General features: G+C 38.4%; 1 protein-coding gene across 2 annotated transcripts in view; it reads left to right on the top strand.

The window, feature by feature from the left end:
* LOC109997363 (inactive phospholipase D5) overlaps nt 1-20,189 on the top strand; it is a 57,629-nt gene that overhangs the window by 12,718 nt on the left and 24,722 nt on the right. The window lies entirely within an intron of this gene.

Raw genomic sequence — 20,189 nt, 5'->3', positions numbered from 1 at the left:
CTGCAGATGAACACAAGTTCTTCACAGCTTAGTACAAATGAGTGTGCAGAGAGGCAGCATTGTACATAGTGTCTGATTCACAGACAGTTGTTCTTGAGGTGTTCTTTCTAATTGCGTCTTGTTTCTAAGCATCAGGATAATTATGTTGGTGTCTCTTCTTTAAACTGTTACACTGATGTTTGTATAAAAGGAAGTGGCTCAGAACTATATTCCTGTGTGTATCTTCTCATGCGAGTGTGCAGTGTGGCTCATTGACTCATTGAGTGAATGTGAAGAGTTCAGTGGCTCACTTTGTTTATTGTGACTGCTGTGCACTCTATAAACATGCCCTCAGGTATAAAACTGCATGCGACAAACCTTGAAGCAAACTTAGTCTTAGTGCAGCGTCACAGCTTGAATACTGAACCTTTTAAGGTTCATCTTTGATGCGCCGCAGAGCAAGCAAGACTTTTAAACATGGATATGTCCTTTTATCGTTTACTGCTTTTTGTTGAAATGGGAATATGGAGAATTAACCATAAACACATACACATTAGTTAAGATTGGTAATTATTGACCGATGCTGGAAGCTACAATTTATTATTCAGTATTAGTTTGAGCAAACTGTAATTGTACAGACATGACATTTTTAGTTAGAAGGTTTGTGATTTGGCTCACAAGTTGCAAAAAAAGAAAAAGAAATTGGAACAAAATGATTACAACATGTTTTTACAGTTTTCATAGTTAGTTTGTTGCCCGAAAATGGTGAAAAAGACATTTTGTCTCAACCTTGGATATTTTTTCATCAAAGTTCTTTGTAAAAATGAATTTAAGGAGTTATTATCATAATGAATAATTCTAGATTAACAAATTCTATTACGTGGAATTGCGGGAAAAACTGCTTTCAGAATCATTTTTCAAAATCCAAGTCGTTTTCTTACACTGGATATAATAACATACTCTCCAAAATAGCGAAATGTCTCTTTAACTGAACACTGAAGGTGTGACATGATCACAAACTTCATCATAACAGAAATCAAATGAAAGAAGAGGAGAAAAAGAGACTGAGATCATGTTTTATGTTTATGAGTGACTCACAAAACAGAGCAGCACTGTAACCGTGTGTTACTGTGATTTTTCCTGTCTGTGTGACAACATGATATTGAACAGCTTCAAATCATTATAAGCTTTTTGTAGAGAAATTAAAGGTTTCCCCTTTATTGTAACTCTTCATCTCTGTCTGTCTCTGTGGCTGTCGGTCTCCTGGTGCCGTCACTCTTTCACCCTGGCCACGTCTGACACTCAGAGTGTGTATCTTTGAGGAGGAGAGGGGGAGACGAGGGGGATGTGTAGTGATTGAAAGGGAGGGAGATCAAAAAAGACAGGATAGAAAAGCAGAGAGAAAAAGTGATGCGGCAGAGAGTAAAGAGAGTATTTCATAATTCTGCTCACAGCCAGCATCAGTATGCTGGGTACACGGACACACCGTTCTGCATCAGTACACAGGCACACATACAAGCATGCAAACACACAAAGAGACCAGGGAGTCATCAGACCATGTTGCAAAGAGCCAGCAGACAATGGTGCCCGAAACACCTGAAATGATGTCCATGGAAACCAAAGTGTTGACTCCTGCGTGATAGTGAAAGACAGTGGGACAGATCCAGAATCAATGTATTTACCCTCTGACACATTTCTTTAAAAACAGGTCACTCTGACACGTTTATATGGAAGATTTGCATTTTGTTTCATGTTGTCTGCAGAGACTGATTTAGACTGCATACAAAGAACAAGTGATTGATTCCTTGTGAAGATTGTTTTCTATGACCCAATTAAGTATAGGTACAGTTTTTTTTTTAAATGAGGACAAAGCTCTTATATTCTGGTTGGGCTGGTTCATTTAATGCAAATTTGGATGCACAGGTATTTGAAATGAACATCTTTATATGTGATATCAAAATACTATAAATAATTTGCAGGATTCAGCAGCATTTGCAGAGTTAACTGCAGAGGTTTGCTTACTATTGTTGTTTTTCTGCTTTTAATGTGTTTGTAATGTACACAGGGGTATGAATATGTTTGTCAATGGCATATGTTTGGAGTGTGCCTATGGGCGATACCTGGTATGACAGTGAATGCACTACAATAACACTTTGCAAATGTAAAGATATTTTCAATATCATTCTTCCAAGGGGACTAAAGATACTGTCTCCCTGTTCCTGTTGCATAAGGACAGAGCTCACACTGCTATTTGCTGAGTATGCTGGAAACTTGGTTGAGCTGTGGAAGAATGCTTTTCATTTTCACAGAAACTACCCCAAAAGAAAAGCAAAAAAAAAAGAGGTTTAAAAATGAAGCCACACTATGCAGTCGATGCCCATAGAAAGTTGTTTTTGTGCTACCTTGGCTGTCGCTGTGAAAGCTGTTTAAAGTTTGATATTGTGTCAAGGTAACATCACAGCAGCCTGATGCAGAACAACATGATTGATTTCTTCTGCAGCCAGAAAAGAGCTGTTGACAAGCTTTGTGGGGAAATAATAGAAAATCCTTGGACCGAATCAGACTCTGATCTGCCCCTGTAATCAAACATAAAAAAAGGTTTTTTGTGAAATATTTTCATCTCTTAACAATTCAAAACATAGTTTGTTGATTCTGTCAGGTCATTGTGTCTAAGACTTAAAGTTACATTGTAACTGCTGATGAGGTTCCTAGGTATGGTAGTTATAACGCAGAAGTGTAACAACATGGCTGGCATAAAGCTAAAGTTAAGTTTTACATAAGAGACAGTGGTTCTTACTTGGATCAAAGCATCATAAAAAATGTCCTCAGAGACACTCCTCACTCTAGTGTTACTTTAAATCTTGCACAGATTTCATTAAAGTCCAAAAACTCTAAAGCCAGAGGGGCATGGGTCAATTTTTGACTCAAGATACCAAGATTAAAAGCCTCTATCTTTAATTCATCATGTCCAAAAGCAGAGAAGCTGTGGTTCTTTTTTTCTGAAATATTCATATGGAAGTCACACCCCATTTGTGTGTGAGTGGTACATTTAATATGGTTGAGTAAGGAAAAATGAAACACAAGAATACCTGTTTTTTTTCTTCCATGCAGCATGCCACGCAAGCAGCTCCTCCCTCCTTTTCTACTGATTGGACACGCAAAAACCAACACACATTTAGAATCACCCGAACAGACACATTATCCATCATTCTGTGCTAACAAGGATTTAACCAGGCAAAACAAATGACACCTCTCCTCTCGGAACATTACAAGATCTTAGAAGAGAACGCACTGTCTGATATATCAGAGCATTAATTATGGATGGACCTTTATTACATTGGAGGAGAGCAGAGGAGAGGAGAGGAGAGGAGAGGAGAGGAGGTGGAGAGGAGAGGAGAGGAGAGGAGAGGAGAGGAGAGGAGAGGAGAGGATGTGGAGAGGAGAGGAGAGGAGAGGAGGTGGAGAGGAGAGGAGAGGAGAGGAGAGGAGAGGAGAGGAGAGGAGAGGAGGTGGAGAGGAGGTGGAGAGGAGAGGAGAGGAGAGGAGAGGAGAGGAGAGGGGGAGAGATTTTTACTTCTTACACCAGAGATTCGACTCCAATACTGATATAAAATAACAAGATGTTTATGAGACATGGGTGAAATTCCCTTTTGGTAATAACTATCAATACAATAACACAGTTTTATAGCTGTTGCCTTAGTGACGGAAGGCATTGTTGTGAATCTACTTTATTCACAGCTGTAAACCCAGCTCTTATGTATAAAGAGTGGAGATTGTTCGTGGTTGTAATTGATATTCAGTATGCATGGGCTCTTCAGTTGTATTCATGTTGCTGATAATTCAGTGTTTTGAACAACTAAAGTGTGAAGGCTCATCTCAGTCATGGCATGACTCAATAGTTTCACTCTGCATCCATTTTCATGAAGCTCTTGTCTCTGTGCATTCAAAGGCTACGCTAATTTAACTTTACAGAGAGAGATGATCAATTTGTCAGCATCAACTTTCTGTATTCTGTTTTTGACTTATTTGAACACAGATAGAAATTTCAACAAAAGACTAGATTCTCTCTCTAACATGTCATTGCTGACAAAATTATAATGACTTTAATTTTTTCTTTGGAAGAGGAATTTCACACAACAATATAACAGAGCTCTAACCTTTTAACAGCTATATATGGATGGGGCGAACAGGACTGCAGATGAGGAGCCAGTTTAATGTTGTAGTTTTATTATCAGTGCAGACATTTTACGTTTTCTTCCTGTCCTGGTGTTAACTCTGACAATAAATGACCTGAAGTGCCAGATCATTAATGGGAGCTTCAGCACACCCAGCAGTGAGTAGGAGGGAGAGGGATGACAGGCTGTTATGGCCACACATTCAATTCACACTATACAATTCACACACTAAGCTAAAACTAGAAACAGTTTAAAAGAACATACTTTTAAAATCAGAATGCCTGTTGATTTTTTTCTTTAATCTCAGGTCAATAATATGCGGACAGAAGAGCATACAGCCATGTTAGCACCTCTGTGTCTTTTTACAGATGTTAGATGAAAATGAATGTCAGCAAGCTTACATCTTCATGATGACAATCATAATGTGCTAATGCTCTGCAGAAATATTGTTTGCTATAGTCAACATTTCTGTTAAATATATAAATGTCACAAAGAACTGCAGAGGATGATGGGAAGTCAGGGGTTTTGCAGCTATAGTTGACGATTTGCTAAATGATTGAATTATTTACATTTTCTTTCCTGATGATGGCACCATTGTAGTTTTAAATTTCATAGGGGAAAAAAGACACACAACTATTTAGGTGCACATGGCTGTGAAAATCAAATTCCATGTGCTGAGAGAAAAGTGGTATTTATTCTCCTGGGATCGTTTATCTTGGATGGTCATTCATTGCTGTCTGGTAGTGACCAACTATCTTGGTCATTGCCAGATAGATATTTGATTTTTTTAATGTAATGCCTTGAAATAAATCCTGTTCGAGGCATTTAAAGCTTCTCATTTCTTTCATAGATATACTTTCAATTGACAAACATGGGTAAAAAATAATACGGCTGACAGGCACAGACATATAATCTACTCACACTTGACCCAACATCAAAGACACAACTCGTTCTCCTCAACTGATATATTTTGTTATACGTTATATATGGTTAAAAAAGTTGTGTAATTAAATGTTTATTGTAATTACCCAAAGCTCAAAAGCTTAGATGCAGAGACATAAAGACTGCTGTACATCACAAACTTCTGCATCATGACAAGGTAAAGTGGCCACACGGCTCTGAAAAGGTCACAGTGAAGATTTGTTGCTCAGCTTTATTATAGCTGCACTGCAGATATTGCTCAGAAGCACCTTCTGGAGAACGGTTCATCTCTCTTTCCCCAAGGTGATAGCTTTATTCAGCAATAAAAAAGCAACAACTCTGACTTTGAAGCAGCAGAAAATACTACAGTGTGGTCCTTACTTAAGTTAGAGAAGAGGGACTGAGCTGGGTTTTCTTGTTTCATGTTTATCTGTGACTGCACGTGGTGTACGTTTTCATATCCCATAGACATTATTCTATAATCTGAGTGATATCTTTCAATCCTAAATCAATATATTTTAATCTGTGTCAGGTTACCCCTGTGTCTATTTAGTCTCAGTGTTCCTTCCCTCTTGTTGTCAGTTCACGATATGTCATCCCTGAAACTTCTCCTCGTGTTTTCCCAGTTGGACATTTCCTTGTATCTTGATTGATACCTGGACATTTACAGCGTAAGCCTTTGTTTTGCTTTTTCTGTGGAATACATTCTTCAGTTTCTACACTTGGGACCTCCTCTATGTTTTTGACGAACTGTGACAGCATGCACCATATCTAATGCAGTAAGGAAATCTCAGACCCCATCAGCTATTGTCTGACAGCAGATGAAATGTTAATGGCGCATTTGATTCAGAAAAATGTAAACAGACATCTGCTTTTCAGTAAATTCTGTTTATAATCTGATAAAAGTCATATTACAACGCCAACTCCATTTCCTTCAAATTAGGAGTCAGTCTGTAAATAATAAAGTAAAAAAAGTGCTGGGTGTTGGACCAAAAAACATCAAAGATAGAAAAAAGTACTTAGTCCGCACACCAGAAGTAGCTGGATGCATAACCATTGACGATTGGTATCTGCTAATTTTATCACAGATATGTGCCGATTTTACTAGATTTATTCACCAGTCAAATAGCGTTTATTATTTGAGTATTGGTGTATTACACTAGCCGTTCTCTTTCGGTCTGTCACCATCAGAGAGTGCTATATGGATTATAACTAGCATCATCACCTTCCAGTTTGTCGAGCGGTGATGCATGTACATGTGCAGTTACTTTGAGTTGAGTGACCATCTTATTGTCATTATATATCTTTTCCACAAGTGCCTGATAAATGCATTTGATGGATCATTGCAATAGATGTTTATATCTATATCCATCTCTACAGATCGAACATATATCTAAGAAAAAGATCGGCTGATATATCGGTATTGGATTATTTTTTTCCGATTGGGGTATTGGCCTCAAAAATCCCATATGGGTCAGGCCCTAATTGTGAGGCTTTTACAAACGAAATCAACTGGATCAGTGTCTTCCATATTTAAAGTTTGAAAGCAAAATTGATGGAACATTTTGCAGAAACTAATTCTAGCCAAAAAAAAACAAGCAGACCGGGAAGTGTCAGAAAGCTGTATTGTGTTTCCAACTCACCTACAACATTCTTTTGCGTGCTAGTTTTGTCTTCTCAGCCATGACGACATCAACATGTTTTTTTTCTGATGAGAAAAATGTGTCTTTATGTGTTTTTTATTTTCTTAAGAAGTGAGATTTAACAAGCATGAGCCTGCTGCAAATCAGTAAAGCTCTGAAAACATTTGCGTTGATCAGGAGAGACAGGGACCTGAGCCTTTAATTTGAATCAATTCACGATCATCTGCCTCGCTCTGCATGGCTTTGCGCCCTGCCCTCGTGGTCATTTTGTGAAGCCTGTAGCTTGTTGAGGGATCAAACCTGAGCAGCTCTACTGGCAGAGCTTTAATGAAACAGTTCTGGCAAGGATACGTGCACATGTGTGTGTGTGTGTGTGTGTGTGTGTGTGTGTGTGTGTGTGTGTGTGTGTGTGTGTGTGTGTGTGGGTTTGTATGAGAGGGTGGATACTATCCTCTCTGTCTAAACCAGCTGAGCTTGTGTAATTGAACATCCTGCTTATTCCACCAAAACAAATAAAGTCACACATGCACAAGCCCACATACACACACACACACACACACACACACACACACACACACGCACACGACTCTAGCAGTGATGTTTATTTGGTGTACGTGACCGATGGCAATAGGATACATTTGCTGTTACGGATCTGCAGAGAAGAGCAGTGGCAGGAAATGAGAGCACTTGGTCGGAAGTGTGGAGAAAAACGCAGGGGTCTGCAGAAACATCTGCTTTTCAGTAAGATGAGAACACAGTGGGCTAGAGTACTGTAATCAACAAAATCTTGTGTATCGCTACAGCAGCAGTGTGAATGTGATATCAGGATTATATTATCTGTAGTTAGGAGTATCAGTTCTATTTTGAAAGCTTAGCGATTGCAAAGTAAGAGGGTTAAAATGTGAGCTAAGAGGTCTGTGTGTTTGAGTGTAAATGTGTGTGTGAAGGTGAACTAAGCTGGAAGTGCTAAAATATATGTTAGATTTATCTCTAAGAGTTACAAATGCTCTTCAATAAAAAGAAAACTCAAAATAACAGCAGCCCGTAGAATCATTAAACACAGAAACTAAACTGCTTAAATATGTATTTTTTAATGTAAAAGTTGAAAGTGAGATGATGTCTCACTGTTTTTTTTCTTTTTAGATTGATTTAATTTTGATTTTAGAAAAGCATCAATTACCGCACTTTAACCTCAAACCATGTTTTTCATGTCTTCAAAAAATATTTGTTTCTGTAGGATCTTTTTCTCAAGATGCACATTAATACAATTATTACAAATATAAATTTGAACATGTTTCCTGCATTAAGGTGGTCATGTAAACTTAGTATTGTCAATTCATGTACTTATTTTGATATATTTTATTTAATGATCGTGGTGCAACTGTCTTTGGTTTGTGGTTTTAATAGTTTTTACATTGGGTAGTTGTGCTGTGGATGATGGCTGTGACTTGAGTGTGGAGATGTTGTAAGTTTGAATATTTATGAAAGAAATCAAATTTTCACACCACGTTCGAAATTGAATTTGCTGGTTCGCAAATGTCAACCATTTATTTGCAGAGCCATCAGACATGCATAGTTTATGTTTTTGTTTTGTTCACTCTTTGACTGTTCTATGATGCCATAGCCACACTTTAGCAGCTAAAATTATGTTTTTTAAGGAGTTGGTGGAGACTGAAAACAAAGCTGGAAGAGTGGCTCTTGCGGTCATAGTCACCAGCTGGTACAAACTAAAAAAAAAAAAAACATGACTCCAACAAATAAGAATTCCTCTATAACTGGTGCAGTGTAAAAACAACTGTTTACTACCACATCAGAGGATGTGGGAGTAATAATGTTTTATCTTATTCAAAGATTGCAGCTGATTGAAGTAATCTCAATAGTGAATATGCATGAGGTTGATTGTTTTTGTCATTTAAGGCAAACCATGCTATATTCTTCATACCTCTTTAACACACAAAATAGAGATGATGCTATTCGGATATGTTTTATAAAAAGTGTAGATTCTAATAGTGCAAAATAAGCAAAGGAGAAAACTTCATGACACATATTTTTCTCTTCTTATTGTTGACAGAGCAAAAAATACACAATAGGCCTTGCAGTCTAAACTGTTTTCACATGTGCATCTTGTGCATAAATCTAAATACTTGCTGTATAAGAGCTGAGAAAGGCATTATTTAGCTCAGATAATGAATGCAGTGCTGCTGTGCGTCTTATGCAAACAAGTGCTCCCGATGTAAAGACTGGACCAAGAGGAAGGCTCTGACAGGGTTTGACTGAGTGGAGCGATGATTGGGTTGGTGTGGGCTCGCGTCTCATCATGGCCAGTAGGGCTCTCATGTCATTTTAATGGGACTATAATTGACTTATTGATTTTGAGAGCATGGCTGGCATTGATGGGAACCAGCTGCTTCACAAAGCAGGAGGACAGAGAGGGAAAGCTAAGAGAAATTGCATGTAGTGCGTCATAGTGGCTGAAATTGTAACTTGTGTAAAAAGGAATCTTAGATAGTAATGTTGCAAAAGACGATACAAAACAAGTGGCCACAGTGTCCTTGGTGCCAAAAAGTACGCTGCAGTTCTGTAACAACTAAAAAAGATTAAAGGCCCAGAACAGATTGTGCAACACTTTCATGGCAAGTAAAGGTCAGCGGCAGAAGCAGAAAGTGTCATTATGGAGATACTTTTAGGGTTGGTTCATTGAAATTGTATTTTTTTATTTTAAAGCTTATTTTTCTCACGTGATTGCTGCGGTGTTGTAACCATGCAAATAGTTTGGCTTTTTTTAAAAAAAAGTTATCAACATAAACGTTGAAAGAGGTTGGTCTCCATCCTAATTCAGTGGCAGTGAGTGTTGTTTCTGCATGTCCTGCTCAAAGAGTTTTAACAAACAGTGATCCAGATACTCTGAACAAGTTGATTTAAATTGAGATAATTCCTACAGTAGAAACAGTTCCAATAATAAAAAAAAACTTGAAATTATCTTCAAAACACTTTGGCTGCAGGAGTGCCATGATGGTTTTGTTGGTAATACCATTCTTTTATTACTTTTTAAGAAATATATCTCATTATTTAAAGGTACACTTTTTTCCCTTATATGGCTGTCAGGCAATCAGCAGAGATGCCAAGAAAATGTCAAACACAAAACTATTGTGTTATCATGTCTACTTTATAGCCTTAATTCGATTAACAAGGATGAAAGAGAGCTCAAAGGTTACTGGTTGCCAGGAAAGGTTAGGGGAAAATTCATGTCATACAGTGCATTAGTGCAGCAGTCTGCAGAAGATTGGACCTAAAAGTCATGTTTAACAGTTTTACAAATGGTTCAGTGCAGGCAGCTTATTGCACAGTGGTGATATAAGGCAAATGTTAATATCTGCATGCCTCCATGTCCACATCGACAATTTTAGCACGCTGATGTTTTGCAAGACTCATTATCTCTGTATAGTCTACTGGCATGCAAACATTTGCTAGCTTTTAATTTTAAGTTTGGAGGTTAGTCATAAATATTGTAACCCTCAGGAATCTCAAGTTATCACAAGTCATCCTGAGGGTGGCATCATTGTTTTAAATACAAAATGTAATGACCATTCTTTCAAAGTATTATGAAATAATTCAGACCAATGGTGTCAATACCACCAAGAACATCAAGGTATTTAGGAAATAGGAAATCGTGAAATTTTTCAAAACTACACTTGTGGACTCCTTCTAGTGAATTGTTTAAATGGTATTTTATGTTTCACTCAAATGTTCTTGAGCGGAGGGCATCTCGAGAGCATTTACAAAGCATGACCCTGAGCCAGTTCTTAGCTTTGCCCTCGATGTGTTTTCTTTTTCTTTTTCAGCGCTGATACTTAAAGACGGCTCACTTTGGGACATGAGTGAAGAACAAATAAAAACTAAATTGCCTGCACTGTTTCTTGTCACAGGGTCACATGAAAACATATGAATCTACACTGACACTGAAACCAACCACATGGCTGTAATTTTATCTGTTCGCCGGACTTTCACGAGCAGAGCATCACTTTTTTCTATTAAATGCTACTTTATAATTCATCATGTCGAGCTTTGATCCTTTACTTTGTAAATCACTTTAATGGTCTACTCCTTCTCTGCAGCCACCGTCTGTCTTCCTGTCTCACACACACACACACACACACACACACACACACACACACACACACACACACACACACACACACACACACACACACACACACACACACACACACACACACACACACACACACACACACGTAAATGAGATGAGATGAGATGAGATTCAACTTTATTGTCATTACACATATACAAGTATAGAGTAACGAAATGAGGTTTGGCATCTCACCAGAAGTGCAAATAAGCAGAAAGTGCAAGAGTCTGTGCTATGTACAGTAATTGCAAAATTTACAGATGTAGCCAGAAAAAGGGAATTATGAGGTAAATCTGGATGGCTGGATTAATGGGATGCAATAAATATAAATAAATGCTATAAATAAGTAATGCAATAAATGCTATAAATAAGTAATGCAATAAATGCTATAAATAAGTAATGCATTAATAATAATGCACTAATAGTAATGCAAAAATATGCGCAGCATTGAGGCCAGAGCTGGTGTTCATCTTCAGAGGTGGTCAGTGAGCTTTCACTGTTATGTCAGTTATCGAAAAGGTCAGGGAAAAGTTCAACCAAAAGCTACTCTTTGGGAGGATCGTACTGACTGCATTACATTATCTAGCCTTTCAAAATAAGAGGCTTTGATGGCCAACTCTTGAATTGTATAATATATAGAAACGACTTGTGTGTCAGAATTTATGATCTGCGTTGTCAGTATCAGATATATATGTCATGGCACAGGATTAAAGAAGAAAAATGTCAGCTGCAACTAGGTTCTTACAGTGTTTCTAAATCCCTCATCACACACATTAATCAGTCCTGAGTAGCTGGGGGACAAAAGTTTCTACATCAGTAGACACTGATAACATTGACCAAACAGTGCTAGTGTTCTCTGAACACAGAGGTGCATTACTCACTGCCCGTGATGTCGTGCCTGTCAGTACCTCAGACATCAATTTCTCTCTGGTCCAAACTAACTGTCAGCCTGGATACACCTCGACCAATGTGCTCCAATTGAATTCATAAATTACAGTTTTCATCTATACAGAGAGATTCTGCACATATTGCACACTAGATACACCAATACTGCATCCATGCCTCTCTTGTCAAAATATAATACATTGGATTTGTTTGAGCAATCTGTGAAGAATCCATAACCTTTTGTATGGATCAGGGGAAAGGATCCCGTAAAGATCCCATAATAACGGGTGCAGATAAAGATATAAAGGACAGCTAGAGAGACAAGAGCATAGTTCCCAAGTGAAGAGAATTAATGAGTTTTTTTTTTACTGTAGGTGTAAGAGTGCACGACTGTCAGTTTAAATCTGGGAGATTGGAGCTGCTGGTACTGCCGAGCTCAAGCTTGCTCGTCACCAGACTGCCTGCAGAGGTGATGGATGGGCTTGCCTTGCCTCTACAGAGGAGCAGTCTTTAATTGACATGCAAGCAATTTATTATAGAGCAACTGTGTTTATAAGACTCACAGGACCAGGAATATGTGGACAAAACAGATTCTGTGAAAGTCAATTTATTTATAAAGCTATTTGTCACTTGAATTAAATTAAGGGGCACCAAACCAATACACAGCAGGAAAAAGAAAAGTGTCTCCTGCAGCAATGTAATCACTGTACCAGACAATTTGAGAAGTTACAAGTTACAGCAAGGTGTTAATGATGGGTAATTATCTGTAACACTGCTTTGGACCAGTATGATTTTCACCTCAATGTATAGCTTTTTTTTTTGCCTTTTTTGGCTGAGTCTCACAGGCTGAGTTTTTTTATTCTTTCGACAGCTGCTGTGAGAGAAAATGCTTTGAAAACCTAGTTTTAGTAAAAAGTAAATAAATAAATTAAGCAAATCTCTGGTGAACCTAGTGGATCATTTAGCAGCCATTAGGTGGGGGAATTGTGTTTGTTGGAAACTAAAACTGAGCTACAAAGAGCAATTATCTGAACCAATTTTGTCTAATATTTCATTTCAAAATTTTGTGATTTGAGTCTCTAAAAACACATTTAAACGCATATTATGTCATGAAAAAGAACACGACGTGTTCAAAATGTGCGTAGTTTGTTACTGGTTTTCTAATAAACAGTAGTTTTGCTGTCCTTGTTTATCTCAGGGCCTTCAAAGTTAAATGTCCTATACGTGTCCCTTCAGTATCACAGATCATGCCCCTGTTCTTCCGTCTGTACCTGTCGTTAAGATGGATGACGGTCCTGCTCCAATCGATCAGCTCCAATTATGTTGTATAGATTCAGACGGAATTCAGATGGATGGACGGTGGCATTTAGCCAGGCTCTTTTTCTTATGGCGTAAATATGGCATAGACAGGCAGATAAAGAGGACATTTTGTAGGCATAAAGTTGCAGGTTTAAAAAGACTTCAGACAGTTTAATGACACCGGCTAGCTTGAGTCTTTTCAAAGGTATCACATGTTGCAAACTGTAGACTTATAAACTCACAACTTAGCGTTTAATATTTTCGTGATTCTAAGCTAGACGTCTCCTCTTTTTCCTCCCTGCAGGAAAACATAAAGCCAAAGCATATCTGAAAAAAGGAAAAACTGTAAGAAATGACATTGGATGGATAAAAAATGCCACTTCTGCTTATTCAAATAACAAAATGTTAGACTGAATATAAAAAAATAAAAAAAGCAGTTCAGTTTGAGTAACAGGTAAGACATCTTTAGGAATGTCATCAAGTAGGCTGTTTTCTTTTCTTATTACTATTTTTTATTTTACCTCAGAGTCGTCATAGTTGCTGTCTTTGTGAACAGGAGTTTTAATTTAATTGACAATAAGGACACTGTTATACAGGAACATTTTCTATTTTTGACTTACTGTACAACTTGTTGGTTAGCACAAATAGATGTGAGGGTTTATTGTAAAAAATGACTTTTCCACAGTCATCAACAAGAGAGCAGAAAACCACAAGACTTAACAGAGCTGTCCCACCGACTGATCGTGGAAAATCTTCAAAGATATGTAGGTCTGGTCTTCTAGCCACTACACAGACTATAGAGGCCTCGAAAGTGCTCATTCATTTCTTTCTTTCTTTTTTTGACCTTTGGCGTCAAGCTGAGGTGATCACTACTTTTTTAAATTAACCAGAGATGGAAAAAGGGCTGTCAGCCAACCAACTAGACTGCACTCTGTAATTCAAAGTATACTGGATTTGCTTTGTAGTCCTAACATTTCGAACTCATCCAAGAGGCTTTATCATCAGCTGTTCTTCATTTTAGCTCAGTGAAACTTTGCACTGCATGACCAGCTGCTTTTATCTGGAATTCCCAATCATCACAAGCATAGTCCTCTCCCGTTAGTAAGGCTTGCCCTGTTGTTAAGGAAGTGACATCCTATAAATCTGCTGTGATTGTGTTTGAATAAGCGCAGATCATTTTGACTGCACATCCGGCTGGCAGAGCTCTTGGAGCCCTGAGTTCACTCAGGAGACTGGAACAGGCAGGCAGTGAGATGAACTAAGAGCACAGTGTCTCTCTGGAGAGAAGCACTCCGTGTCACTTTCCATAAGACTTGAGGAGCAGGCGGGGGCTCAGAGGTGACAAACGTTGATGGCTCGAATGGTGCTGCACACTGTTCATTCTTAGAAAGAGAGCACCAGGTTTAATTTAATTTTTTTACTTTTTACTTAGTTTTTATGAGGACTTTTGAGGTGAAAAACAAAAGTACAATAGCTTGCACAATTTTCTTGTAACAAATGTGACCAAAGACTGCTAATAAAAAAAACACAAGCTGCACTGAACAAGACTGAGGGCAGGTGACCATATGCTGAAGTTATGAAGCAATGATGGATGGCATTGATCAAGCTTAACGGCTGTATATACAGTATGACCAGTTTTACTGTGGCATGGAGCAGATTCTTTAGCCTTGTGAGCTGCTTGTTTTAACTTTTAATGCTAATCTCCATCATGAGTCTATTTAGACAGAAGAAGTTGTTTTTTTGACCTTGAGTTATTTGATCACTTCCTAACCTTCACTCGGCTTCTAACTTGTACCTTTCAAAACCAACATTATAAAAGGTGCATATCTCATGCACCATGCATGTAGAAGAGCAAAGCATAATACATTTCACAAAAGCATTTATTTTTCATGGTGCACCAAAGTCATTCAGTGACAATGTCCATTCCAGCTGCCACTTTCCTGTCAGTGTCTGTTGCTTTTTATGTCCATCCCCTGTGTGCACACTCAGCCTTTCAAAGCAATGTGACAACTTGTTTTGTCGTGGCTGTTGCTCAGTTCTTCATTTTTAGCCCCTACATAGAAACATTTGCCTAAACTGACAAATCCCCCCCCCCCCCAACACACACACACGACCTAGAATCAAAACCTCAGTCATACTTTAAAGACAAAGTCTGTCACTTTTGAACCCTGATAAAGATGGATATTCACAAAAACGTTTCTGATTCATAATGAACTCATCCTACCCCTGTGCCAGTGCAGCTTCTTTTCATGCAAAAATGTAAGTGTAGACAGAAGGGGGCGAGGGTTCATAAGATGAAGTAGAGTTTTCTCTCAGACTAGATAAATGGTTGTCAACTGATGTGCTATGAAATAAATGGTAAGACATGTTGGGAAATACAAATAAAACGTCTGTCCAATAACTGTAATAAAATCCTTGTATACACTTTATTTTAGTAATGTAAAAAATACAACACTTGGTTATTTCTTATGCTGCTGTTTGGCTAATTATGTCGACTTTCAATAGTCATGCTTCCTTTTTTTTCCTTCTTTAAGCTAAGGTAAGCTAACTGTCGTTTAGCTGTAATGTAATCTCAATGTATATGCATTTTACTGTTCACAAAGCCAATAGGCCATTTACAAAATTGTACAATGTTGTTTTAAAATCAACTTCTATCATGAGGCTGTCAAGTCACCACCTTATAAAATAAACATGAACATATCACTACTTTTACTGTGTACACACCCTCTTGAGCAAAAAGGTTAGAGTGAAAACAGAGACAGAAATAGACACAGGAGACAGGACGCAGACTCGGGCAGTAAACAAAGTACGTTGACGGTGAGCTTTACTTTCTAAAATCTGGCTCAACTCATTACACAGAGCTAAAAAGAGATGACATGTAAGAGAGAGTGCAACCAGACAGTTTATTGGAAATGAACTGCGCTCCCAGCATTTTGCTTTAGGCATCAAAACACACACACACACTCGTGCACACAAACCCAAAGAAAACCTGCCTCCTCAGCTGTTGGAAATCAGTCAGTGCAATGTCTGATATGCTCCATTTCTGTCACTTTCTCTGCACCTCTGGCATTCAAAAGCAACTGCATGTAAATAACCTTCACATCATGACATATTGCATATATACAAAGATGAAAGTGATAGAATCTTGTAGAAGCCATATTGTGATGATGATGCTTTGTCTTTATTAAACCTTTAATACTCTGTTAGACGAAGAATTGATATTCCATAGTCAGAACCAGATGTGCCACCTGAAGGATGACTACATCATTTCAAATAATCAGTGGCTGTAAATGTTGTTGTGGTAGAAGTGGCCTTGAACTCAGAGATGTGAGCTCAGCTGTGCAGATGCTTTTACTGGTGAGGAATAAAACATTTATGTTTTCAATTGTAGAACCTAAAATGACTTTTTTTGTAGTCAAAAATTCAAGTCAGAGCTGAGAAACCTTGGAAAGTGCTTTTCTGCAATGTCTAGCGAGTTCAGATTCACTTAGTCCTATTACATCCATTTAATTAATGTGAGGGTTGCTTCATTGCTTCATTGCAATGAATAGACTTGTTGATGGTAGACCTTGGTGCAGAATCAAAGACTGCAATTCCATCATTAAGGTAGCTTAGATGAGTGACACAGTTTGTGTGTGAACCAGCATCCCTGTTCTCTGCAACTGCTCATCTATATCCCTGCTGTGAAGAACAGACATGTTGAATAGATTAATGATTTGTTCCTTATATGGAGGAGACAGTGAGTACAGTGAGAAGATCAGCAGCAGTTAAACATCACCTAAAGGAACACTGTGCAGTCACAATAAATAGATACACGCCGGAGTATGCAGTACAATGCTCCGATAAGTGAAAATAATCTGCATCTTTGATCACCTCTCTTCTTCTGATACGCATTCCTATTCCTTTTCTAAATATGACTTCCTGCCCCAAAGCAAAAAAATAAAGATGGCTACAGCCAAAATGCTTAACTCAGGGCTTCAGGTAACATATGGGTGACATCACAGGGGCATACACTTCTTTTATACAGTCTATTTCAGTAAATTTAGCAAATACATCTGAACAAGAAGATTGTGATCACTGACTCAATGATTTAAACAACACTCGTAAACCTACTGAAGAGAAATAGCCTCCTGTTGAGGCCATGCTCAGCCACAGATAGCACATTCTTTTAGCTTGATCACATCACTTTCTTTTTTAGATTTACTGTTAAAAGAGGTCTCAGTATCTTTTTGTTGATGTTGGAATAAATCCATGTCTCCATGTGTGACTGTTGAACAGTGCAAAAAGAAGTGAATATAAGACATCACTGTTGATGTTTTGGATGGATGAAAGGTTTTCTCCCACTGAAGACCATTGTAGTTGTGCCAAAAGTATTTTATTGTGACATCAAGTCATCTATGTTTGGCTCAGTATTCACAGGATTAGCGCTTTAAATCTTACTGTATATGTTGATAGACTCCAGTACAAACAATACGGCTGCTTCATTTCGTGCTCCACTGCACTCTCTGGAAAGACACACACACACACACACAAACGGTAAGATCTGTTTGCAAGTGTAATCAAATCTGACAGAGGAGCATTAATTGCAGAGTGCATGACTTTAACTTTGACAAATTATCGGAGACAACTCAAATTAGAAGGATTTTTTTTGTTGACCCATAAATCATACATCAAGGTGTCCTTCATTATCATTATGTATTTGTATTGTAGCTGTAATACCACCTGTATAAACTTGGGTCCGTGGACTTGTGTGAGTGCAACAGATACACTTACAGATAAATGTTGTTGATGCTGTAAGAAGTGTAAGGTTATTAGTTGTCAGCTTTCCAACAGCTGTGTGGACCATCTGCTTTGACTGCAGGATGAGCCAAAAACAGGATATGTGTTGTTTTTTTATTCAGTTAGGACACTTTGCTCATCACAAATGTGATTCAGCCTCAGATAATTGCAGCAAAGAGGAGAGATGGTGACGGAAAGTGACAACAGTAGCAGAGGTTTGCCAATATACGCTCAACACCTCAATTGTCCAGATAGCACAGAGCTGTGAGCTACAAACAAAGTGTCTGTGGCTTCTGGTGATTCTTATACAACCTTAGACACATTATAGCTGTAATGATGTGTTGATTGATTTACAATATGTTAAGTTAAATTTTGTATACCTTTACAATATGTTTAAAGTGGTTGAAGCAATTTTCAAGACAAGTCAGTTGTAATGGTGGAAATGGATGACCACACTGCTTATTACAATCCCTTTGTGCATGAAGTAAGTGGAGGCAGTGCACAGCTTAATATCTGTTCAAAGTAGATTGGTTTTTATCTGGCGAGCCCAGGGCCTACGTTAGCCACTGTCTAATGATCCTCACTTCTTCCCCAGTGGGAATTATTGTTAACATGGCAGTATACAAATATCAAAGGATACTATAGTATCTCCATATACACAAGCTCACTTGGTTCAATAATCCGCTCTCATGGCTTCTAATACCACTGCTATGCTGACGATACCCAGCTCTTCCTGTCATTCCCGCCAGACGATGTTACCGTCTCTACAAGAATCTCATCATGCCTTGCTGATATCTCTAAATGGATGAATGAACGGCACCTTCAACTCAATCTTTCAAAGACTGAGCTCCTTGTCATCCCAGCCAGTCCCTCTATGCAACCACTGATCAATATCCAACTTGGAACAACCAAACTCATGCCCACAAAGTCTGTCCAGAACCTGGGTGTCATGATTGATGACCAGCTAACTTTTAAGGTTCAAGTAGCCTCGATTGCCCGGTCATGTCGATTTGATGTACAACATCAGGAAGATCAGACCTTACCTGTCAGAACACGCTACACAGCTCCTGGTACAGGCTCTTGTGATATCACGCATCGATTATTGCAACTTTCTACTGGCAGGTCTTCCTACATGCACTATCAAACCTCTGCAAATGATACAAAATGCAGCAGCACGACTGGTCTTCAACCTCCCTAAAAGAGCACATGTCACTCCGCTGTTCATCTCCTTACACTGGCTCCCAGTTACTGCTCGCATCAAATTTAAAACTCTGCTGCTCGCTTACAAAACAGCGACAAAAACGGCTCCTCCTTACTTTAACTCTCTCATCCAGGTCTACACTCCCTCCAGCCCACTACGCTCTGCCAATGAAAGGCGTCTGATCCAACCTTCACAACAGGGTCCTAAGTCTCTGACTAGACTCTTCTCCTCTGTTGCCCCCCGGTGGTGGAATGAACTTCCAAACTCCATTCGATCTGCAGACTCCCTCTGCACCTTTAAGAAAAAGCTAAAGACCCAGCTCTTTCATGAATACCTATTAACTTAATGATGATGGTTTCGATTTCATTTATGATGATGATGGTTGTCAGGATTGTTTCTGTTTGATAACAACGACTTATAAGATGGTTTCTATACTGATTAGAGCTCTCAAGAACTGCCGTCAATGTTGTGCTTTGCCTCTGTGCAATGCCTGTCAGCACCTGTGAGTCCAATCGGACTCAAAGCTGATCGTTTGCTCTTACTGACATTGTTCCCTTTTTCTAGATCCTTTCTTGTGTTGTACTTACTCTCTGATGTACATCGCTTTGGATAAAAGCGTCTGCTAAGTGAATTGTAGAATTGTAGAACTATAGTCTTTCAAGTTTTAGGTCTTCAGGACAAAGTCACCAGTATCCTTAACATGATGGTCTGTGGACCTCCACTTGAGGTCTGACTTACCAGCTTTAGTTGCGTGTCATGCTGGCCATCAACGTCATTATGTGACCTAAATGGTTGATTGGACAAGTTTTACAAATGTATCCCCATTCAGTTATTAATTGTTTTTTTTTGTTTTTTTGTTTTTTTTTAACATTGTGATCAAAAGAAGAAGAAGTAGAAGTTTATTAATGTCCACATTAGAATTTCCCTCCTCCAAAAGAAGAAAAACACACTGGAGTTGTATGGAAATGAGATAAAAGTTCACTGTGGGATTAAATAAATAAATACACAATACATACATTAATAACATATGCAATGAGAAAACTGAAGTTCAGCAATTTGATTGTTTCCTGGATAACCTCAACATCGAATGTAGTTTCATTTTCATTGATGTTTTTATTTTTCTGTCTTGTTATACCTGGAGGTGGATTTTCATTTAACGT

This window comes from Labrus bergylta, chromosome 10, assembly GCF_963930695.1.
Source record: "Labrus bergylta chromosome 10, fLabBer1.1, whole genome shotgun sequence".
Taxonomy (NCBI): Eukaryota; Metazoa; Chordata; class Actinopteri; order Labriformes; family Labridae; genus Labrus; species Labrus bergylta.
The sequence above is the reverse complement of the archived record's forward strand: the minus strand, read 5'-3'. Positions and strand labels throughout refer to the sequence as shown.